General features: G+C 46.9%; 1 protein-coding gene across 3 annotated transcripts in view; it reads left to right on the top strand.

Moving 5' to 3' along the window:
- The window catches only part of ECHDC1 (ethylmalonyl-CoA decarboxylase 1), a 101,530-nt gene that overhangs the window by 36,484 nt on the left and 46,578 nt on the right, over nucleotides 1-18,468 (top strand). The window contains exon 1 of one of the 3 annotated variants that reach the window (XM_074988778.1): nucleotides 17,980-17,995. The exons of the other annotated variants lie outside the window; for them this stretch is intronic. The gene's annotated coding sequence lies outside the window, so the exon portion shown is untranslated. Of the gene's footprint in view, nucleotides 1-17,979; nucleotides 17,996-18,468 lie in introns of those variants that run through there. 3 annotated transcript variants of the gene reach the window in all.

The raw sequence follows: 18,468 nt of genomic DNA on the forward strand, positions 1-18,468 counted from the left end.
TATTAGAGCAATGCCCCCCCCCTCCACAGCCTCCGTTCCCAAGAGACATGCTTTGGAGCTACACTGAGCTCTTCTTCTGTTCAGGGGAAGGTCATGAGAGTCAGTGTCATAGCTACACACAAAGTGGAACAGATTGTTTAGCACAGGGGTGAATAAAGTCGGGGGGTGGGTCCACATGTGGTGGGATGTGTGAAAATTCCTAAGGGGAGTGCAGCACAATCGGCTTCTGGGTTCCAGGCTTATCCATCTCATTAAAAATCTTGAAATTTGTTACTGTTTTGATGAATGTGCATTCACATTTATTAAGTTTTTACATTCTACATACTTATTTTCTTAACGTGCTGAAAGGGGTTTTTTTTTTCATATGACCATAACCGAAATTTCTGTCAGTTTGGATTACATTAGACAAGTTGAGGAGGGGACCCTCCTAATTGCAGGACCAAAATGTGGGGCCCATCATAAAACGTTTGCTCACCCCTGGTTCAGCACATATAATTAACATATTACAAGAGACTATTCAAGGCAAAGTGGCCCGTTCACATCTATGCAGTCATAACGCAAAAAAGGGAGAGAAGAGCTAAAGGATTATTGGTTGTTGTAATAAACTATAAATCCAATGTCTTTATTTAGCCAGTGATTTTGTGTGTGATAACAAAGTTATGAATTGATGCTCATAAGGTCGCTTTCTGAATGCGCTGACATTAGACTTGTTTGTCTGAGATGTTCCTCTATGCAGCAACTAATACAATATTTTTGAAGGGTTCTGTCCAGAATTAGTATTAATAAATGAGATCCATATGCTAAAAGCTCTTATTGTAAAATATGTGTTGTTCTTGCTGATTTTACCCTTGTTCGAGCAAATGCTGTCACACTGGTGGTGGTTTGTAGATATCCAGATCATTGAGGCATCAAACCCATGAGTCCTTCCCCTCTACCACACCCCAACAGACCCCATTCAGCATAGATGGGAGGGAATGAAGAGGCACATGCCACCCAGCATTCCCTTTTGATGTGGGCTGGAGGGATCAGGGGCCAACCGGCAGCTAGCAGGGGTGGGGGGGTCTGGTGCTCTCCCCATCCTCTGCTGCATTCACCAACAGTCGTGGGGCCGGTGGAGCAATACAGCCCCAGCTCGTTCTGCTGCCCCAGTATAAAACCTACCATGATTTCTCTCCAGACACACAGATAACTGTAATAACTGCTCTTCAGAAATACTTAATATACTACCAGGGGCAGAATGAGGAATGAAGAAGGGTAGTTTAACAGGCAGAAGGGGCCTGATTCTAAATGCACTTAGATACATGTTTAAATTCCATCAGACTCAATGGGACTGTTTATGTGCTTCAGTGCTTTGCTGAATCAGCACCAAAGAGAACAAGTGAGGATGGATGGGTGGGAGGAGCCTTCTATAATCATAGCCTGGAACATCTAGATCTGCTGTCAATGCACATGCACCCCTGAATAATTATTTGAGGGTTATGAAGGTCTCAGAGGGAGAGCATTTCTTACTCTGTTCTTAATCCCAAAAGTGCTAAAGTCTCTGGGCTCTGTCGCTCACAAAAGCAGTCCTTTTATCCTTAAGGGAGCTACTAAGTAAAGTTAAAATACACACTTCACTAAGTGTTTGCTGGCCTGGGACAATATTTTGTAACACGTCATGTTTATTCATTTTTACTAAGGTTATATAATTTTATAAACATCTGGATCTTATTTTAAAGGGTTCTCAGTTGTAACGTTTTTATATTACCATGGCAGTTTACTGATTTTAAAGTACCCTTTATGATTAAACAACAGAAATGTCTTAAGTGAGTTACAAAACGTGTTAGTTTTATTTTGGTTGGGTTTTTATGTGCAATTCTGGGAAAACATTAGGCAAATCAAAAATAAATGAATCAACACTCTGTTACTGATGCAGGAGTATCTGCAGTTGTGTTCTTATTTACTGGTCGCCTAGAATTCATACTGAGGATCTGTACTTGTCCTAATTAATGGCCTATTTTTAGGGATTGCTTTTAATTAAAAAGTGACATTTATGCAGTAGAGCAGAGTAATGCATGATTATCACTTGGCCTATTTCTGTCTGGTTCTTAAGCTCTTGGATAAAAAGATGGGATGCCTATTTTTTTTGGAAGTTTTATAGAACATAGAAGGAATGAGAAACAAGAGACATGAAGCTGATATGTATGTCTGTATGCATTTTAATATGCTCAATATATTTCCAGACAGGTGACAGATAATCAGTGGCATCTCTAGTGAACTGAACATGGGAGCAGGATTAAAATCCAGAAATTCCTGAGCCCTTATAAGTATCTGATAGGTTTCAGAATTCCATACTAAATGATGAATCCTTGTCGAGTGGTGTGTTTACAGTGGGCTCTCACAAGGATTGGTTCTTCAACCTAAATTATTTAACATTATCATTCAGAAAATATGAATTAGTCACTGAAACTATGCAAGTGCCACAGAAATAGGGGCAGTGGAAAATAATGAGAACAGGTCATAGTTGAGAGCAGTCTGGATTGCTTGGTAAACTGGGAACATGCAAACAATATGCATCTTAATATAGCTAAGTGTAAATAAATACATCTAGGAACAAAGAACAGAGGCCATACAGCATGGAGGAGCTGAGCCTGGGAAGCAGTGACTCTGGAAAAGATATCAGAGTTATAATGGTTGCTTAGCTGAGCAAGAGATAGGTGGTTAGAGCATTGGCTCTGTAAATCCAGAGTTGTGAGCTCAGGCCTTGAGGGGGCCTTTCAAGGGTCTGGGACAGATTAGATTTAATTAAATGGAAAAAACAAACTCTTAGGGATGGAATAGGTCTTGCTGTGAGTACAACGGACTGGACCTGATGATCTCTCAAGGTTCCAGTTCCATGAGACATGTATCTATATCTCTGTGGGCATAGCTGCACTAGCCCTCACCTTTCGAAAGGGGGATGCTAATGAGCCACTTCAGCAGATGCTCATGAGGCGCTGCCATGAATATATAGTGCCTCATTAGCATAATGGCAGTCGTGTGTTTTGAAAGTGCCTCTTTCAAAACATATGCCACCTGTGCAGACAGGAGCCTTTCAAAATGGCCCCTCCAGATTTCAAAAGCCCCTTCTTTCCAAAACCAAATGGGAAGAAGGGGCTTTTGAAGTACAGGTGTCCTTTCAAAAGGCCCCTGTCTACATGGGCAGTGTGAATTTTGAAAGCAGTTCTTTCACAATGCACATGGCTGCCATTATGCTAATGAGGCACTACATATTCATGAAAGTGCCTCATTAGCATATGTCGAAGTATCTCATTAGCATACCCCTTTCAAACGGCGAGGGCTAGTGTAGCCACAGCCTATGTTTCCTTTCCTTTCACTGTGGCGAAAAGGGCTAATGGTATCCTGAGATGTACAAACGGGAATCACAAGTGAGAATAGAGAGGTTATTTTACCTCAGTTTTGGCACCAAGGCAACTGCTGCGGCTGCATCTAGTACAGGTACCTACCATTCAAGAAGGATGCTGACAGAGAGGTTTCAGAGAAGAGGCAGGAGAATGATTAAAGGATTAGAAAATATGCCTTATAGTGATAAGCTTAAATAGCTCAATCCGTTTAGCTTAACAAAGGAAGGCTAAGACATAACCATTAGTCTATTAATATCTACATAAGGAACAGACTAGAAATATAATGGAAATCTTTGGCAGTGAGCATAGTTGACCATTGGAACAATTCACTGGATTCTCAAGCACTGATCTTTTTAAAATCAAGACAGGGTGTTTTCATAAACAGTCTGCTCTAGAAATGAAATGGGGGAAGTTCTATGATGTGCGTGCACAAGAGGTCAAGCTAGATGATCACAATGGTTCCTTCTGGAGGCATGCATCTGATGAAGCGGGTCTTTGCCCATGAAAGCTTATGCTCCAATAAATCTGAAAGTCTACAAGGTGCCACAGGACTTCTCGTTGTTCTTGTTCTGCATGTGACACAATTCTTCCAGGATCTACCAGACAGCTAGAACTCTGTGCAGATACAAAATTAGCAGTGGGGCTCTACAGCAGTATGGCCCACTGAGGCATCACCTGCAGCCTGCGAAATCCCTGGCTGTGCCCCCCATGAACCTCTTGTACACCTGGGCACCAGAGCCCTTGCTTCCTTTCTCCTTCCCCTCCCTCCCAGGGCTGGAACGCTTCCAGTCAGCTGATTGTGGCTGTTTCAGCTGTGGGAGGGAGGAAGAGGAGCAGGGATGGAGTACAGATCAGGAGATTTGTGTACAGCACTCTGAAAAAAAGCTGGATGGGAGGGGTAGGAGCAGGTAGGTGTGAGGCTCTAGTCCCCCGTTCCCCAAAGGTGTACAGGGAAGGTAGGGTTGCCAGACGTGCTGCAATCTGAGGGACAGTCCAGCATTTCAGTTGTCAGCCCTGCATCCAGCATTTACACAAAAATGTCCCATGGGGGCTGCTGATTGAAATCTGGAGTTCCTGCAGCAGGGGCTGCCAGCGGGGCTCGGTGCCCCAGCCAGCTCCAAGCCGTGGGGCTGCTGGGTTACCTGCACCCTGGCTGAGGGTCCTGTGGCTGGGGATGCCTGTCCCTCATAACCTGGGGGAATATTTGGCAACCCTAAGGGAAGGGAGGGCCACGGAGCCACAGATGGAACCACAGTGGGCTTCAGGATGCTACAGGCCACTGAGGTGAAGACTGGCCTCTCAGGCAGCCCACTCACTTTTTGTGATTGTCCATCCCTGCTCTACAGACTACCACAAACTCTTTATGACGGCAAGGATCAGGACTGGCTTACTTATCCTAAGTGCTGCTAGGTGGCAATATGCTACCTAGAAAACCAAAGGATTTGTAGTCTTCAGTATCTGCTTAAGGCAATAGCTGTGGTTTTTGCTGTAGATCATATCCTATTTATCTATTCTCTTTCCCAAGGAAGGATTTGTTTCTCTTAGCTGGACCTACAGAAAGCCACATCTCATTGAGCAGACGTCTAAATTAGGATCACTGTGGAACTTTAGCTGTAGCCAGATATGTATTAACTGTGGGGAGTGGGTGGGGTAGGGTGGGGGGGGTGACAGGACTTCCTTAAGCAAAGAAGAAGTCATAGGCCCACTGGTGCAATATTTCCCTTTCTACTACCAGAATTAATAGGAATTAACCCTTTGGTTGCTGGAGGTTGTTGCAACTTGAGCCTAGGCTATTTCATGATTCTGTAGTATTCTTCTTCTTAACATTTCCTAACAGAATTCTATAGTGTTCCCAGCAAACCTAATTGGTGCTGTTTAACAATATAAAGGATTTCAGGGAACCTATTCAGATGGCAAAAATTTCAGCCCAAAATGTGAATTAAATATCCACATTTTCACTGAAAGACTAATACTCGGCCATTTTCTATCTCTTTGCGGCATCCATTCAAATTTCATACTACTAAAATCTACACTTGGTGCCAAAAATACCACCTACATATTTGTTTTAAATAATCATGGCTAACTGGCAAGACCAATGTTGGGAACATTAGTATTTGACACCTAATTGAAAATTTTGGTTAAAATTATGGAGATGAAATAGATGCAAACCTTTCATCATAATGAGCACATTAAAATTATATGGAGAACAGGGAAAAACTTGGAAGTGTGTATTAACACAGGTATAAACAGTCTTCGGGAGGATTAGTCCATGTTTGATCACCACTTTGAAAATGTAAAGTATATGTATTTTCATTTCTGACACAAGTTTGAATGCCATATACTGGATAGTCTCTTTGTATTGTCTGAAAATGATTTGCAGTAACAATGGTACTAATGTCAGTGGAGAATGAGACCCCAGCATCCTAGTGGAACAATATTGTAGGGACTAATGAACAGTTGCATCACATCTGGGCTGTGTTCTCCAGGCTGAAATAAGTATCATATTCTTAGCTAGCTGCACTATTGGTTTAGGAGGAAAGAGATTAACCCTGCTAATGAAATCGACTTTGTATTGAAATGTGGCTATCTTTAGTAACCCAGATTGCTAGAGCTGCAAAAAGTATTTCCCCTATGAATGCTTATCAGCCTGGGATCTGGTAAATCTCTGCTCTTGCTGAGGTGTTTTGTTCTGGGCAGATCTTATAATGACTGTGGGTCTCTGTGTGCAGATATTATTACTGGGACTGTGTAGGCTGACCAATATACATTTCCCTTGTTGATGATTTTGCCACCTGGCTGGTTTATATGTATGTATGCTTCTGTATTGCACTTCAAAAACTTGTGGTGATTTAGAGTATTTTTTAATTAAAAAGACCCTTAGTCCTCTCCCCAGCAACCCTAAACTGCAAAACAGATACATTAAACAGCCAATTTGCTATAAACTTCAGTGCAGAGCAGATTTCACTCCAGAAGTTATTTAAGAAAGCAATCACCATCGTAGTGCCAAATGTGCCAAGAGAAGACAGGGGAAAGGAAAGTAGCATTAACAAGGCAGAAGGCTTATCTACCCTGGGTAACAGCGTGTGTTAAAACAAGGCAACTAGCACTCAGGACTTTGCTACATGAGGATGTCACATCCCAGTAATTTTTAGTCAGGATTTGTCTATGTTTAAAATGCTACAGCTGCTCTGCACTGCTGTAGCACTTCAGTGTAAGCACTACCTCTGCCAGGAGGGGGAGTTCACCCTTTGCTGTAAGTAATCCATCTTCCTGATAATAGTAACTAGGCTGACAGAGGAATTCTTCTGTTGACCTAATGTTTATGTGAGTGAGGACTTTGACCCACTAAATTGACATGGGTGTACATTTTTCATAACCCTGAGGGATGCAGTTATGCTGACCTAATTTTCTAGTGTAGACCAGATCTTAGTTTACCTTGAAGTACCTTGCATCTGCATACAACCTTTAATTTTTTTCAGCAAATTACCTGGCCTCTGGAGTGGCAGTGAGTAATCCTCCTGAGAACAGGAGTAACTCACCTTTTCAGAGTTTGTTTGCACCACTAGAGCTGATAGGAGTCACAGGCCCCAGGACAAGGAGGAAGGGGGTTCCTGGCTCCTTGCCCAGAAAGGGTGGGGCCAAGGTCGGTCAGCCCTCAGCACCGCTTGTACCTCGGCATTGCCCCCTCCCTTGGGAGAACATCCATCCTGTACTTTGCAGAGTGGTCCCATATTTGGGATGCCAAAAAGGCATCCCTTCTTATTTTTATAAGGGCCTAATTGTCCCATATTTTGGCCCTCCCCCTACTGACCTTTTCCTTTATACATCTCATAAAGCTGGAAGGGACCTTGGAAGGTCATCAAGTCCAGTCCCCTAGCCTCTTGGCAGGACCAAGCACCATCCTTCTTTTTTAAAAAAAAACAAATCCAGACCCCTTAATGGCCCCCTCAAGGATTGAGCTCACATCCCTGGGTTTAACAGCCCCCAAACCACTGAGCTATTTCTGCCAGGAGTTACTAGCTAGAGAGCACCTAAGTCACTTTCCCAAGACTTGGGGAAGTGGGAGGAATGTGGGCAGCTGCCGTGTCCCCGCTGCTTCCCAGAGGCTCGGGGAGGGCCAGCGGCTGCCGCCTCCTTCCTGGCTCCCTGGGACTTGGTGGAGCTGGGAGGAGATACCCCGCCCCGCCTCCCATATCTCCCTCTCCTGTATTTGGGACAGAGAGAGATGGTCAACCTACTCCTCCCTGACAGCCACCGCAGCCAGAGCAGTGCTGCTGTGGTGTTTCAATGGAGCCCAGGGCAATTGCCCCCTTTGCCGCCCTGCTCCACACGTTCCCCTGTTGGTGGGCCTGGTTTGCAGTAAGGCTCATGTGGATTCATTTCAAATCATGTAGCTTCTGGCAGTCCTTCAACTACAATCTCTGCACTGCGCTGCTTCATACCTACATAAACCTATCTTTGTGTCTGCCTGTACCCTCCATTTCTGTTGAATCGTCTTAACAGGATGCCATTTCTCTCTTTCAATGCTGGCTAGGAGTGCTCCTTTTTGAGATCCAACATTAGTGAATTCACACACCCATTAGACTATCCATGCCCTTCTTCCTCCTCTCCCCGCCCACCATCCCCTCATCTCAGCATACTCCCATGTGGACCCATTCAGAGGTCCTGAACTTAATAGGTCTCTCTGGAGAGCAGCATGTTCTATCCCAGCTGTCACCAGAATGCACACATGTCAAAGCACATGACGGAGAGGGGTCACTCCTAATGCCAGTCCCAGCGTCAGAACAAAGCAAACAAGCTCTGGCACAACTACCTGCGGACAAGAGACCAGAACAGGGACTCTGGTACTGCAAAAGTGCAGCCCAGTAGTGGGAGCAAGTGATACCGCCACCTAATCAAAGACTGATGCCACAAATCCCTGTAGACAGCATGGCTTGCAACCCCAAACCTGCTGAAAGTTCTCTGATCCTATGGATGCTTGGCACTGTCACCTGGTGTGTGCTGGTCATGCCCCTGAGCCTGTCTATCCTCTGGGGCACCCCACCACCCTGTCCTGCTGGGTCAGAAGCTCTGGTATCCCTCAGCCAAGGAAGAGTAGGGGTATCAGCCATCCAGCACAGCAACACAGATGCTGACCCACTCAGGTCTGGGAGGGCTCAGCTATAAGTTAATTGACAGCACCAAGGTACACAGCCCCAAAGAGGACCAAAACCCCAGATAAATCTGTCTTACTCTGTATAAGGGCTTTACACAGAGAAAGTGCATAAAGTCAGTCCCCTTTACTGATAAAAACGAGAGATGCACTGAATTTCATTCATCAGATTTCTTACTTTGCTCTCAGCTGGAAAGTAATTTATCTACAGGGTCACTCCCAGGAAAACACATTTCAAAGGGTGACTGACCTAAAAGCGAGGGGCAAAACACCGCATGTTTTTTCACAAAAGAGGCCAAGAGATGCAGCTGTTAGACCTTAGGAGCACATGCTGGTTGGAGAGTTTGGTCAGCAACATTATTCAAACATGTGACAAGAGACTTTACCTGAAAGCAAGTCTAATTTGTTAAAATTTAGAAAACATTTTACCTTTATTTGGACTCCAGTGCCTTCTAGTTGTACTCACTTAAAACCTATCACCTTGTACGTAAATAAAACGTGTTTTATTCTTTAATCAGAACTAACTCAATGTTGAACTTTGTGGGAAACTCCATGTGCGGTGACAAACCGTTGTATCTTAATCACCTTAGAAGGGCAACAGATGTAGTAAATGGCTGCATAGTACAGAACATGTGAGGGAGAGGGGAGATCTGGAACTCGAGCACCCCAGACCTAGCAGGGCCACAGCCCCAGCACAACCCGAGGGAAGCAGAAAGGAAACTGAGTCTCCCAGAATGACAGGAGGATTCATAACTGCACAGGAGCCTAGGGAGCACTCACTCCCTTGCTCATCATGCAAACAAGTGTGAATGTCTAATAACCTGATATTATGGACCTTTCCAGATCACTGCCTATTAATGTTGGCGACTCTTCCAAAACGATCAGACACGCACAGCCAGAGCAGCACTGTTGTGGCATTTCAAAGGGACCTGGGGGCAATTGCTCCCTTTGCCTAGGGTTACCATATCTGATCTTTCAAGAAAGAGGACACCCCTGAGAGGGAGTGCATCTGTGTCAGTATCTACCCACTCACCTTGTGTTCATGTACTTGATATACAATAACACTCCCTCTCAGGGGCATCCCCTCTTTGGAAAGTTCAAATACGGTAGTCCTACATTTTCTTGCCCCATCCCACCCCCACCCCCACCCCCACATCGATGGCCTGCCCGGCCCCCACCTGTATCTATTCTGATTCCTACCCAGCTCCTGTGTGCCTCTTGGCCAGCCAGACTCCTCCCTGCTTCCTGACCTCTACCTCCCTGCCCAGTGCTTGCTCCTTATGGTTGGCTAGCGGTTCCTTTCTGCCCCATCACCATCCGTAGATCACCTCAGGGTGGCCGCCTTCTGAGCCGCACACCTTGGAGAGCCCCGCAGTGGCTATCCCAATTATTCTATATGGATGGAACGGTCCCCCATATTGATTTTAGCCCGCAGGACTCAGGGCGGCCTGGGGGATTACCTGGGGGCCTGGCACAGGTGGCAGCAGACCCCCCCTCACGCACCTCAGTGATGGAAAGCAGGGCAACATAGACTTGGGGGAGTGTCATGGAGCAGTGGAGCAGCCTGGCTGGGAGATGGCAACAGAGTGGAGCAGGCTGCTGTGTTGCTCCACTTTCTGTGGTTCCTACTGCCTGCTGTTTCTGCACACCGAATAATAACCCCTCAGATTGTATTGCCTGGGGGAAGGGGGCTTTGGGGAAGGGCTGCAAGGGGGCCAGGAGGGGGCAGAGCAGGGATGGGTAGAAGTGGGGTGTAGGTGGAGCAGGGGCAGGAAGAGATGAGGTGGGGCATAGCCTGGGGCAGAGAAGGGGGCGTGCCCCAGGCTCTGCACCCATCTAGGGATGGCCCTGATAACAAGCAGCCAACAGCGTAGCTGGTGGCAGTGAGGACCCCAGTGACCAACAACTTCAGGCTCCCCTGGGAGGGACTCGCCTGTCTCTGCCACTCTGCAGAAATGGTGGGCTGGGGACATTGGAGGCTACTGCCCATGAAAGAAAATGCCCCCTGCCACTGTGGGCAGCACCACTGCCAGGTGAGTAGGACTGTGAGGGGCCCTGGGGGATGGGACTGCCCCCTGCTTCTGAGCTTCCGCTGTTCTGTCCCTAGCACTGCCCTGGGAGTGGGGGCGTCCCTGCTCTGTGCTGGCTCAGAAGGAGGGGGGTCTATGTGGGGGGGATGGTGGGGTGTGAGGGGGTGGGTGATGCTGGGCAATGCAGGAGGCTTCTGTATTTTGGGTTCTGGGCAGCAAAGGTGGGCTGTGTGAGGTGCTGGGGCTGTGGCAAAAGGTACTGGACAGTGAAACTGAGGAGACCTGCGCATACTGGGGTGCTGGGCAGTAGGGGATGTCTGTGTGGAGCACAGGGCAATTGTGGTAGAGCTGAAGGTGAGGGACCTGGGCAGGGGAATGGTGTCAGGATGCTGTGCTTTGTGGGAGGTGGTGCTGGGCATATCATGTATGAGGGATGTTGGGTGGGGTGCTGTGTGGCATGGCTTGGACACATGGGGAAGGGGCACCCCGGCAGCATAGAGCTGCCGATTAGTAAACAGTGCTCTTGCACTGGGTGGAATGGGGTTGCCCTTGCTGTGCCAAGCTTCATTGGCCCCTGGCTGGCCCTTCACTCCAAGGGCTGATCTCGCTATACCATGTTTCACTGCCTGCAAATATACGAGGAGCTGAGGCCACAAAAAGTTAGTTCAGTGTTGTGCAGCAACCCCAGTAGGCGGTTCTGAGGCAGGGAGGTGGCTTATCCTTGATGGACCTCCTGAGCACCAGCCTTGGGTAGGGGGCTTGGGTAAATATTGTTCAAAGAGCAAAGAAGAGGTGCAGCTACTCCCCAGAGCTCCTCCTACTGGCAGGGAGAGGGTCCAGGGAAGTCCTCCTCCAGGGCTTTCCCATCCCAACCCCTGGTCAGCCTGTCTGCTGTACCCCAAACTCCTCATCCCCAGCCCAGTCCCAACCTCCACACTGCAGCCCCCATCACAGACCCAAACTCCCTCCCAGAGCCTGCACTTCATATCCTCTCCTGCACCCAAACTCCCTCCCAGAGCCTTAGGCAGTTGCAGAGGGCAGGGCTTGGCCCTGTTCTGGGCACCACCAAAATTATACAAACTTGTCACCCCAATTTCTAGATGTCTGAGTCCAGAAGCAGTGCTCTGTAGGTAAAGATGTTCCGCATAAATACCTCACAGAAATAACTGCTCAGTTTCCCCCTTCTCCTCCTCTATTAGCCAAATCCACATCATCAACAGTCCTATTAAACCACTGAGCCATCTCCATCCATAAGTCTGATGGCAAATGCATGTGCATCCCTCCTGTTTGTATTAATGACTGTCATGATCTTGGCACTCAGCAGTGGATCCTCCATGCTGCCTGGCAGCAGTTTGAAAACAGTAATGGCAAAATTAACAGCCGTCAGAAGAGAAATCATGGGAGTTTATTAGTCTGTTCTCCAGTTCCAAAATTCCTGTATTCCCTGTAGGTATCTTGAAAATCCACTTCATGAAAAATCCCAGAGAACAGAGTGAAGTGACACTGTAAATTAAACCAGGAACCTCAAGAGATAAATGCATGAACTGCTAAAGTTTCAATTAAAGAGACAAATGTCTACAACAATGCACATTTTCTGCACATTAGTATAGAGTAAGCCCTGTAAAACACAAGTAGATTACACTTGCACCAGGGGGTATTTGTCCCGGATGGTGAGTGGTTAATTAAAACAAACAAACAAATAAACCCCAGATCAGTATGGATGCAATGATTAATAAAGTACCTTAAACTGTTATAATAGCAGCATAGCCTACGGCAGGGGTGAGGAAACTTTCTACACTGGGCCACACTTTTCATCCCTGCAATTAGTGGTCCCCCACAATGTGTTTAATGTAATCCAAACTGATGGAAATTTTGGTTATGTTCATATGAAAAAAAAAAACTTTTAGCACGTAAGAAAATAAGTCTGTAAAATGTAAAAAAAATTATTATTCAGTATATAAATGGGAATACACATAGATAAAAACAGTAACATATTTCAATATTTTTAATGAGATGGATGAGTCTGGGACCCCAGCAGCCGATTATGCTGTGCCACTTATGAAATTTCGCATACCCCTGCAGGGGCCCGCCCCTGACTTTGTGCACCTCTGGTCTGCAGTGCGACTCTGGAGAACTGGATTCCATTTTTGGCCTGTAACTGGCCGGTTACTGTGGTCTAAAAAAGCAATTAACTACATCAGGCAGGTCTGGCTGTTTAACTGTGGTGTAGACATTTGGGTTTGTGCTGAAGTCCATCTGTAAAATGGGGTTAATTATCATGATCTCCTTTGTAAATCACTTTGAGATTTACTGAGGAAAAGTGTTATTCAAGAGCTTGGTATTGATCAGCGTTATAAAGTTAAATTGCACATTCCTAAAACAGTGAACTCTCTGAATATAGACGTGGTTTCTGTAAGGGTTGTCATGCTTCACATGCATGGTGTTCCAACCATGTGATATAATGGTGAACCCAGCAGTTCCTCTCTATACAGAATAATAAACCATATCTAGCATCATGTTGGTTGCTATGACTCCTAAGGGAACTGGCTCACGCTGTGAGAGATAATGGAGTGAGGGGATTTAAAAATAAAATGATGTGTGAGATTGTAAGTGTCCAATTAAATCAGACACAGAAAAAATTTCCTTTCCCCCAGCAATACACTATAAAAAATATAGCAAAACATCCCTCATTGCTCCCCAAACCTTAATCCCAAGCAGGAATATGAATACACATAGGAAATTCCCTGTGGGAGTGGGGAAAGTAGGGTAGCAAAAAGAAAACTGGTTAGTGGTTCTCAAATTGTGGTCCATGGACCACTGGTCCGCAGTCACCTTGCAGGTAGTCTGCGAGGCTTGGGGCTCGTCCCCTGCCCCACAGCAGGGAGCCCACACTGGTGCTCCAGCCCTACAGCTTCATATGTTCCCATGAGGTTGTTGTGCAGGCAGCAGCTTCCTGCTGCAGTCAGGAGGGCAGTCCTGAGCCCTGGCGGCCTCTTCCTGCCCAATTCTTCCAGCCCCAGTCCTCTCTTGTGTCCCCTCCCATTCTGCCCTCCAAGCCCCCATCCAGTCCTGGACCTCCAGCCCAGCTCTTCCAGATCTGGTCTGCTCCTAGACCCACCTCCCACTCCTGCGCCTCCCATCCTGACACACTTCTGGAACCCCCTCCAGCCCAGCTCCTGAACCTCCCACCTCCAACCTGTTCCTGCACCCTTCCTTCTGGCCATGCTACCACCATCCTGCTCCTTGCACCCTCCCTTGCCCTTGTACCCCCCTCCTCGCCAGACCTCTAATCCCAGTCTGCTCTAGCACCTCTACTTCTCACCCAGACTCCCACCCTCACCCCTATCCCTTTCCCACTCCCAAACACTGAACACCTCATTTTTGGCCTCACCCAAGAGCCTGGGGGAGCTCACAAAAATCTGCTAAGCCCAAAACTCTCCCTGGCTCCTCTCCACCCACTTGCTATGGGGCTGGAGTGCCAGGGGAGTGAAGTATTTCACATGTGGGCAACATCAGGGAGATTTGGGGGTGTTGCTTGTTTTTTTGTGGGGTGCCTCTTACTTGTGTGGCCCCCAACTAATTTTTCTGTAGATCAGTGGTCCCTGACCCAGAAAAGGTTCTCTAACCCTGCCAAAAATAAAGATAACATTGAAACCTTTTTTTGGACATAATATTTTGTTTTATTTCAGTTTGGTAAATTAACATGATAAAGTTAAAGCGCTTACTGTTTTAATTATTTTGATTTTTATTATTCACATTTCCTTTCTTACCAGTTATATATACCCCCTTATGTAGCTCCAGTAGCCTAATATGAACAATTCACTATTTAAGATATTTAGAGATAAACAAAGGCGTTTTGTTATCGTAGGTGGTTGCCTGGTGGTCCACAGAAAGGTTTGCATTGAGTGGGGTTGGCCTGGGGCCAAAAGCTTTGAGAACCACTGGCACAGGTACACAACAAATGCATGCAAATGTAATTAAGTGAACTTATTAACAGCTGATGTTATGTATTTGAAGATGTAAATGTCAAAATGAATGAACGATCAGAATTAAGGGGCAGTTGTTTCTAGTGAGCAGCACTTTGCCTTAGAGACCCGTACTTTGACAAAAACAACAAGTCCTGTGGCACCTTATAGACTAACAGATACTTTGGAGCATAAGCTTTTGTGGGCAAATACCCGCTTCATCAGATGCCATGCATATGGCGAAGCGGATCTTTGCCCACGAAAGCTTATGCTCCAAAATATCCGTTGGTCTATAAGGTGCCACAGGACTCCTGCAGTCTTTGAAGACACAGAGTAACTCGGCTACCCCTCTGATACTTTGACCAACGTATTCCTGCTCCTCCTGATAAAATCCCAGGAGCACACTGGGAGTAACTGGACCCCTCAGAGGGCGGGGGTGCCATGGAGGATGGAGAACGGGACATTCCCAGGCAGATTCTCCCGAAGCAATTAGAACAAAAAGCAGTCAAGTAGCACTTTAAAGACTAGCAAAATAGTTTATTAGGTGAGCTTTCGTGGGACAGACCCACTTCTTCAGACCATAGCCAGACCAGAACAGACTCAATATTTAAGACACAGAGAACCAAAAACAGTAAGCAAGGAGGACAAATCAGAAAAAGATAATCAAGGTGAGCAAATCAGAGAGTGGAGGGGTGGGTGGGGAAGGTCAAGAATTAGATTGAGCCAAGTATGCACACGGGCCCCTATAGTGACTCAGAAAGTTTCCATCACAATTTAAACTATGTGTTAATGTGCCGAATTTGAATATAAAAGCCAGCGCTTCTCTTTCCAGAACGGTGCGATAATTCTTCTTCAGTAACACACATACCTTTAGGTCATTGACAGAATGCCCCATTCCATTAAAATGTTGACTAACTGGTTTGTGGATCTGGAGTGTTTTGATGTCTGTTTTGTGCCCGTTGACCCTCTGTCTAAGGGAGTTAGAAGTCTGTCCAATATACAAAGCATCTGGGCATTGTTGGCACATGATGGTATATATGATGTTAGTAGAGGAGCATGAGAAAGTGACTGTGATTCTGTGAGTAACCTGGTTGGGTCCAGTGATGGTATTTCCAGAGAAGATATGTGGACAAAGCTGGCAGCAGGCTTTGTTGCAGTAAAAGGTTCCAGGACTGGTGTTCCTGGGGTAAAGACTGTGGCTGTGAGTGAGGATCCTCATGAGGTTGGGAGGTTTTCTGTAGGAGAGAACAGGCATGTCACCCAGGGCCTTCTGCAGTGTAGCATCCTGATTAAGGATAGGTTGTAGGTCTTTAATAATTCGTTGCAGTGGTCTGAGTTGGGGGCTGTAGGTGATGACCAGTGGTGTTCTGTTCTTGGCTTTTTTGGGCTGATCTTGGAGTAGCTGGTCTCTGGGTATTCGTCTGGCCCTGTCGATTTGTTTTTTTACTTCTCCTGGTGGGTGATTCAGGTTTATGAATATTTGGTAAAGTTCTTGTAGTTTTAGGTCTCTGTCAGTTGGATCAGAGCAAATGTGATTGTACCTAAGAGCTTGACTGTAAACAATGGATCAAGTCACGTGTGCAGGATGGAAATTAGAAGGGTGTATATAAGTATAGCGATCAGTAGGTTTTCGGTACAGTGTGGTACTGATCAGGCTATCCTTGATTAGTACTGTAGTGTCCAGGAAATGTATCTCTTGCATGTTGTAATCGAGGCATAAGTTGATGGTGGGGTGTAGATTGTTAAAGTCTCTGTGGAATTCTTCTAGAGCCTCTGTACCATGGGTCCAAATCATAAAGATGTCATCCATGTGTCTTAAGTAGAGGAATGGTAATAGGGGACGAGAGCTGAGGAATCGTTGTTCCAGGTCAGCCATAAATATATTAGCATATTGTGGGGCCATGCAGGTGCCCATAGCAGTTCCATTATCTAGAGGTATAAATTATCCCCAAAACAGAAATGATTGTGTGTGAGAACAAAGTTACAGAGGTCAGACACCAGATTGGCTGTGGTGGCATCAGGGATGGTGTTCCTGATTGCTTGTAATCCGTCTTTATGTGGAATATTAGTGTACAGAGCCTCTACATCCATTGTGGCAAGGATGGCGTTATCAGGAAAAAAGCCAAGAACAGAACACCACTGGTCATCACTTACAGCCCCCAACTCAGACCACTGCAATGAATTATTAAAGACCTACAACCTATCCTTAATCAAGATGCTACACTGCAGAAGGCCCTGGGTGACATGCCTGTTCTCTCCTACAGACAACCTCCCAACCTTATGAGGATCCTCACTCACAGCCACAGTCTATACCCCAGGAACACCAGTCCTGGAACCTTTCCCTGCAACAAAGCCCGCTGCCAGCTTTGTCCACATATCTTCTCTGGAAATACCATCACTGGACCCAACCAGGTTATTTACAGAATCACAGTCACTTTCTCATGCTCCTCTACTAACATCATATATGCCACCATGTGCCAACAATGCCCAGATACTTTGTATATTGGACAGACTTCTAACTCCCTTAGACAAAGGGTCAACGGGCACAAAACAGACATCAAAACACTCCAGATCCACAAACCAGTTAGTCAACATTTTAGTGGAATGGGGCATTCTGTCAAAGACCTAAAGGTATGTGTGTTACTGAAGAAGAATTATGGCACCATTCCGGAAAGGGAAGCAGCTGAGCTGGCTTTTATATTCAAATTCGGCACCTTAACACATGGTTTAAATCGTGATGGGAACTTTCTGAGTCACTATAGGGGCCCGTGTGCATACTTGGCTCAATCTAATTCTTGACCTTCCCCACCCACCCCTCCACTCTCTGATTTGCTCACCTTGATTATCTTTTTCTGAGTTGTCCTCCTTGCTTACTGTTTTTGGTTCTCTGTGCCTTAAATATTGAGTCTGTTCTGGTCTGGCTATGGTCTGAAGAAGTGGGTCTGTCCCACAAAAGCTCACCTAATAAACTATTTTGCTAGTCTTTAAAGTGCTACTTGACTGCTTTTTGTTTTGATAGTGCATAGACTAGCACAGCTTCCTCTCTGTCACGAAGCAATTAGAGCTTTAACATTATTTCTCATCTGGGGCGATGTGCGCTATGCCAAAGGATTGCTCCCCAGAGTGGTTTGCTGCGCCCCACGGACCCAGCCCTCTCTGGCGGGGGGTTGGGACAGCCCACGGCTCCCTGCTGCCGGGTGCAGCCTTTGAGCGCCTCTCCGCATCAGCGGGGGCCCTCAGCCTCCCGCCCCCGGCGGCACTGGCACCCCATGGGCCGCCCGCCCTAACCCTGCGCCGCACGCTGCAGCGCGGAGCGGCCCCTGGGCAGCCTCAGCACGGGCGCGGCGGGCGCTGTCTGCCTAAGCTGCCCGGGCCCGTCGGCACGCGGCGCTGGTTGCTGGGGAGGCCGCTTTCCCCGCCGCACGCGGCGCAGCACGGCTGGGGCGGCAGCAGGGAGCAGGGCAGGTCAGTGCCTGGGCTAGAGCTGAGGGCGAATCGGGGAATCTCAGCACCCTCGGCTGCCTCTCCTCTGCTGGGGACCGGGGACTCCTCTCCCCCGTTATCCCCTTGTCATCTCTGCCCTCTGCTCCGGCATCAGTAATTAACCCTGGCAGCGAAGGGGCTCATCGGTCCCTTCCTATCCCTGCTATTCACCTCCTCCCCCGGGGAATGGGGTCTTCTCTGTCCCGGGCCCCCTCCCCTCGAGAGAGCATTGGCACCTGTTAGGCTCCCATCTCTTCCCCAGCCCCCTCGTGTTATCACCCGCCCCCGTAGCCTTTGTTGATTTTTAACCTCTAACAAGTAATAGTGGCCACTCTGGAGCCTCTTTTCTACTTCCTGCCTGGATTTGTGTGTCTTTGCACGTGGAGTTTTTTGAGACACTTTTAGTTTGTTTTGCTTGCCTTTGACAATGAAGGAGAAAGGCAATTGTAGACATG

This window comes from Carettochelys insculpta, chromosome 3 (assembly GCF_033958435.1).
Source record: "Carettochelys insculpta isolate YL-2023 chromosome 3, ASM3395843v1, whole genome shotgun sequence".
Lineage (NCBI taxonomy): Eukaryota > Metazoa > Chordata > Testudines > Carettochelyidae > Carettochelys > Carettochelys insculpta.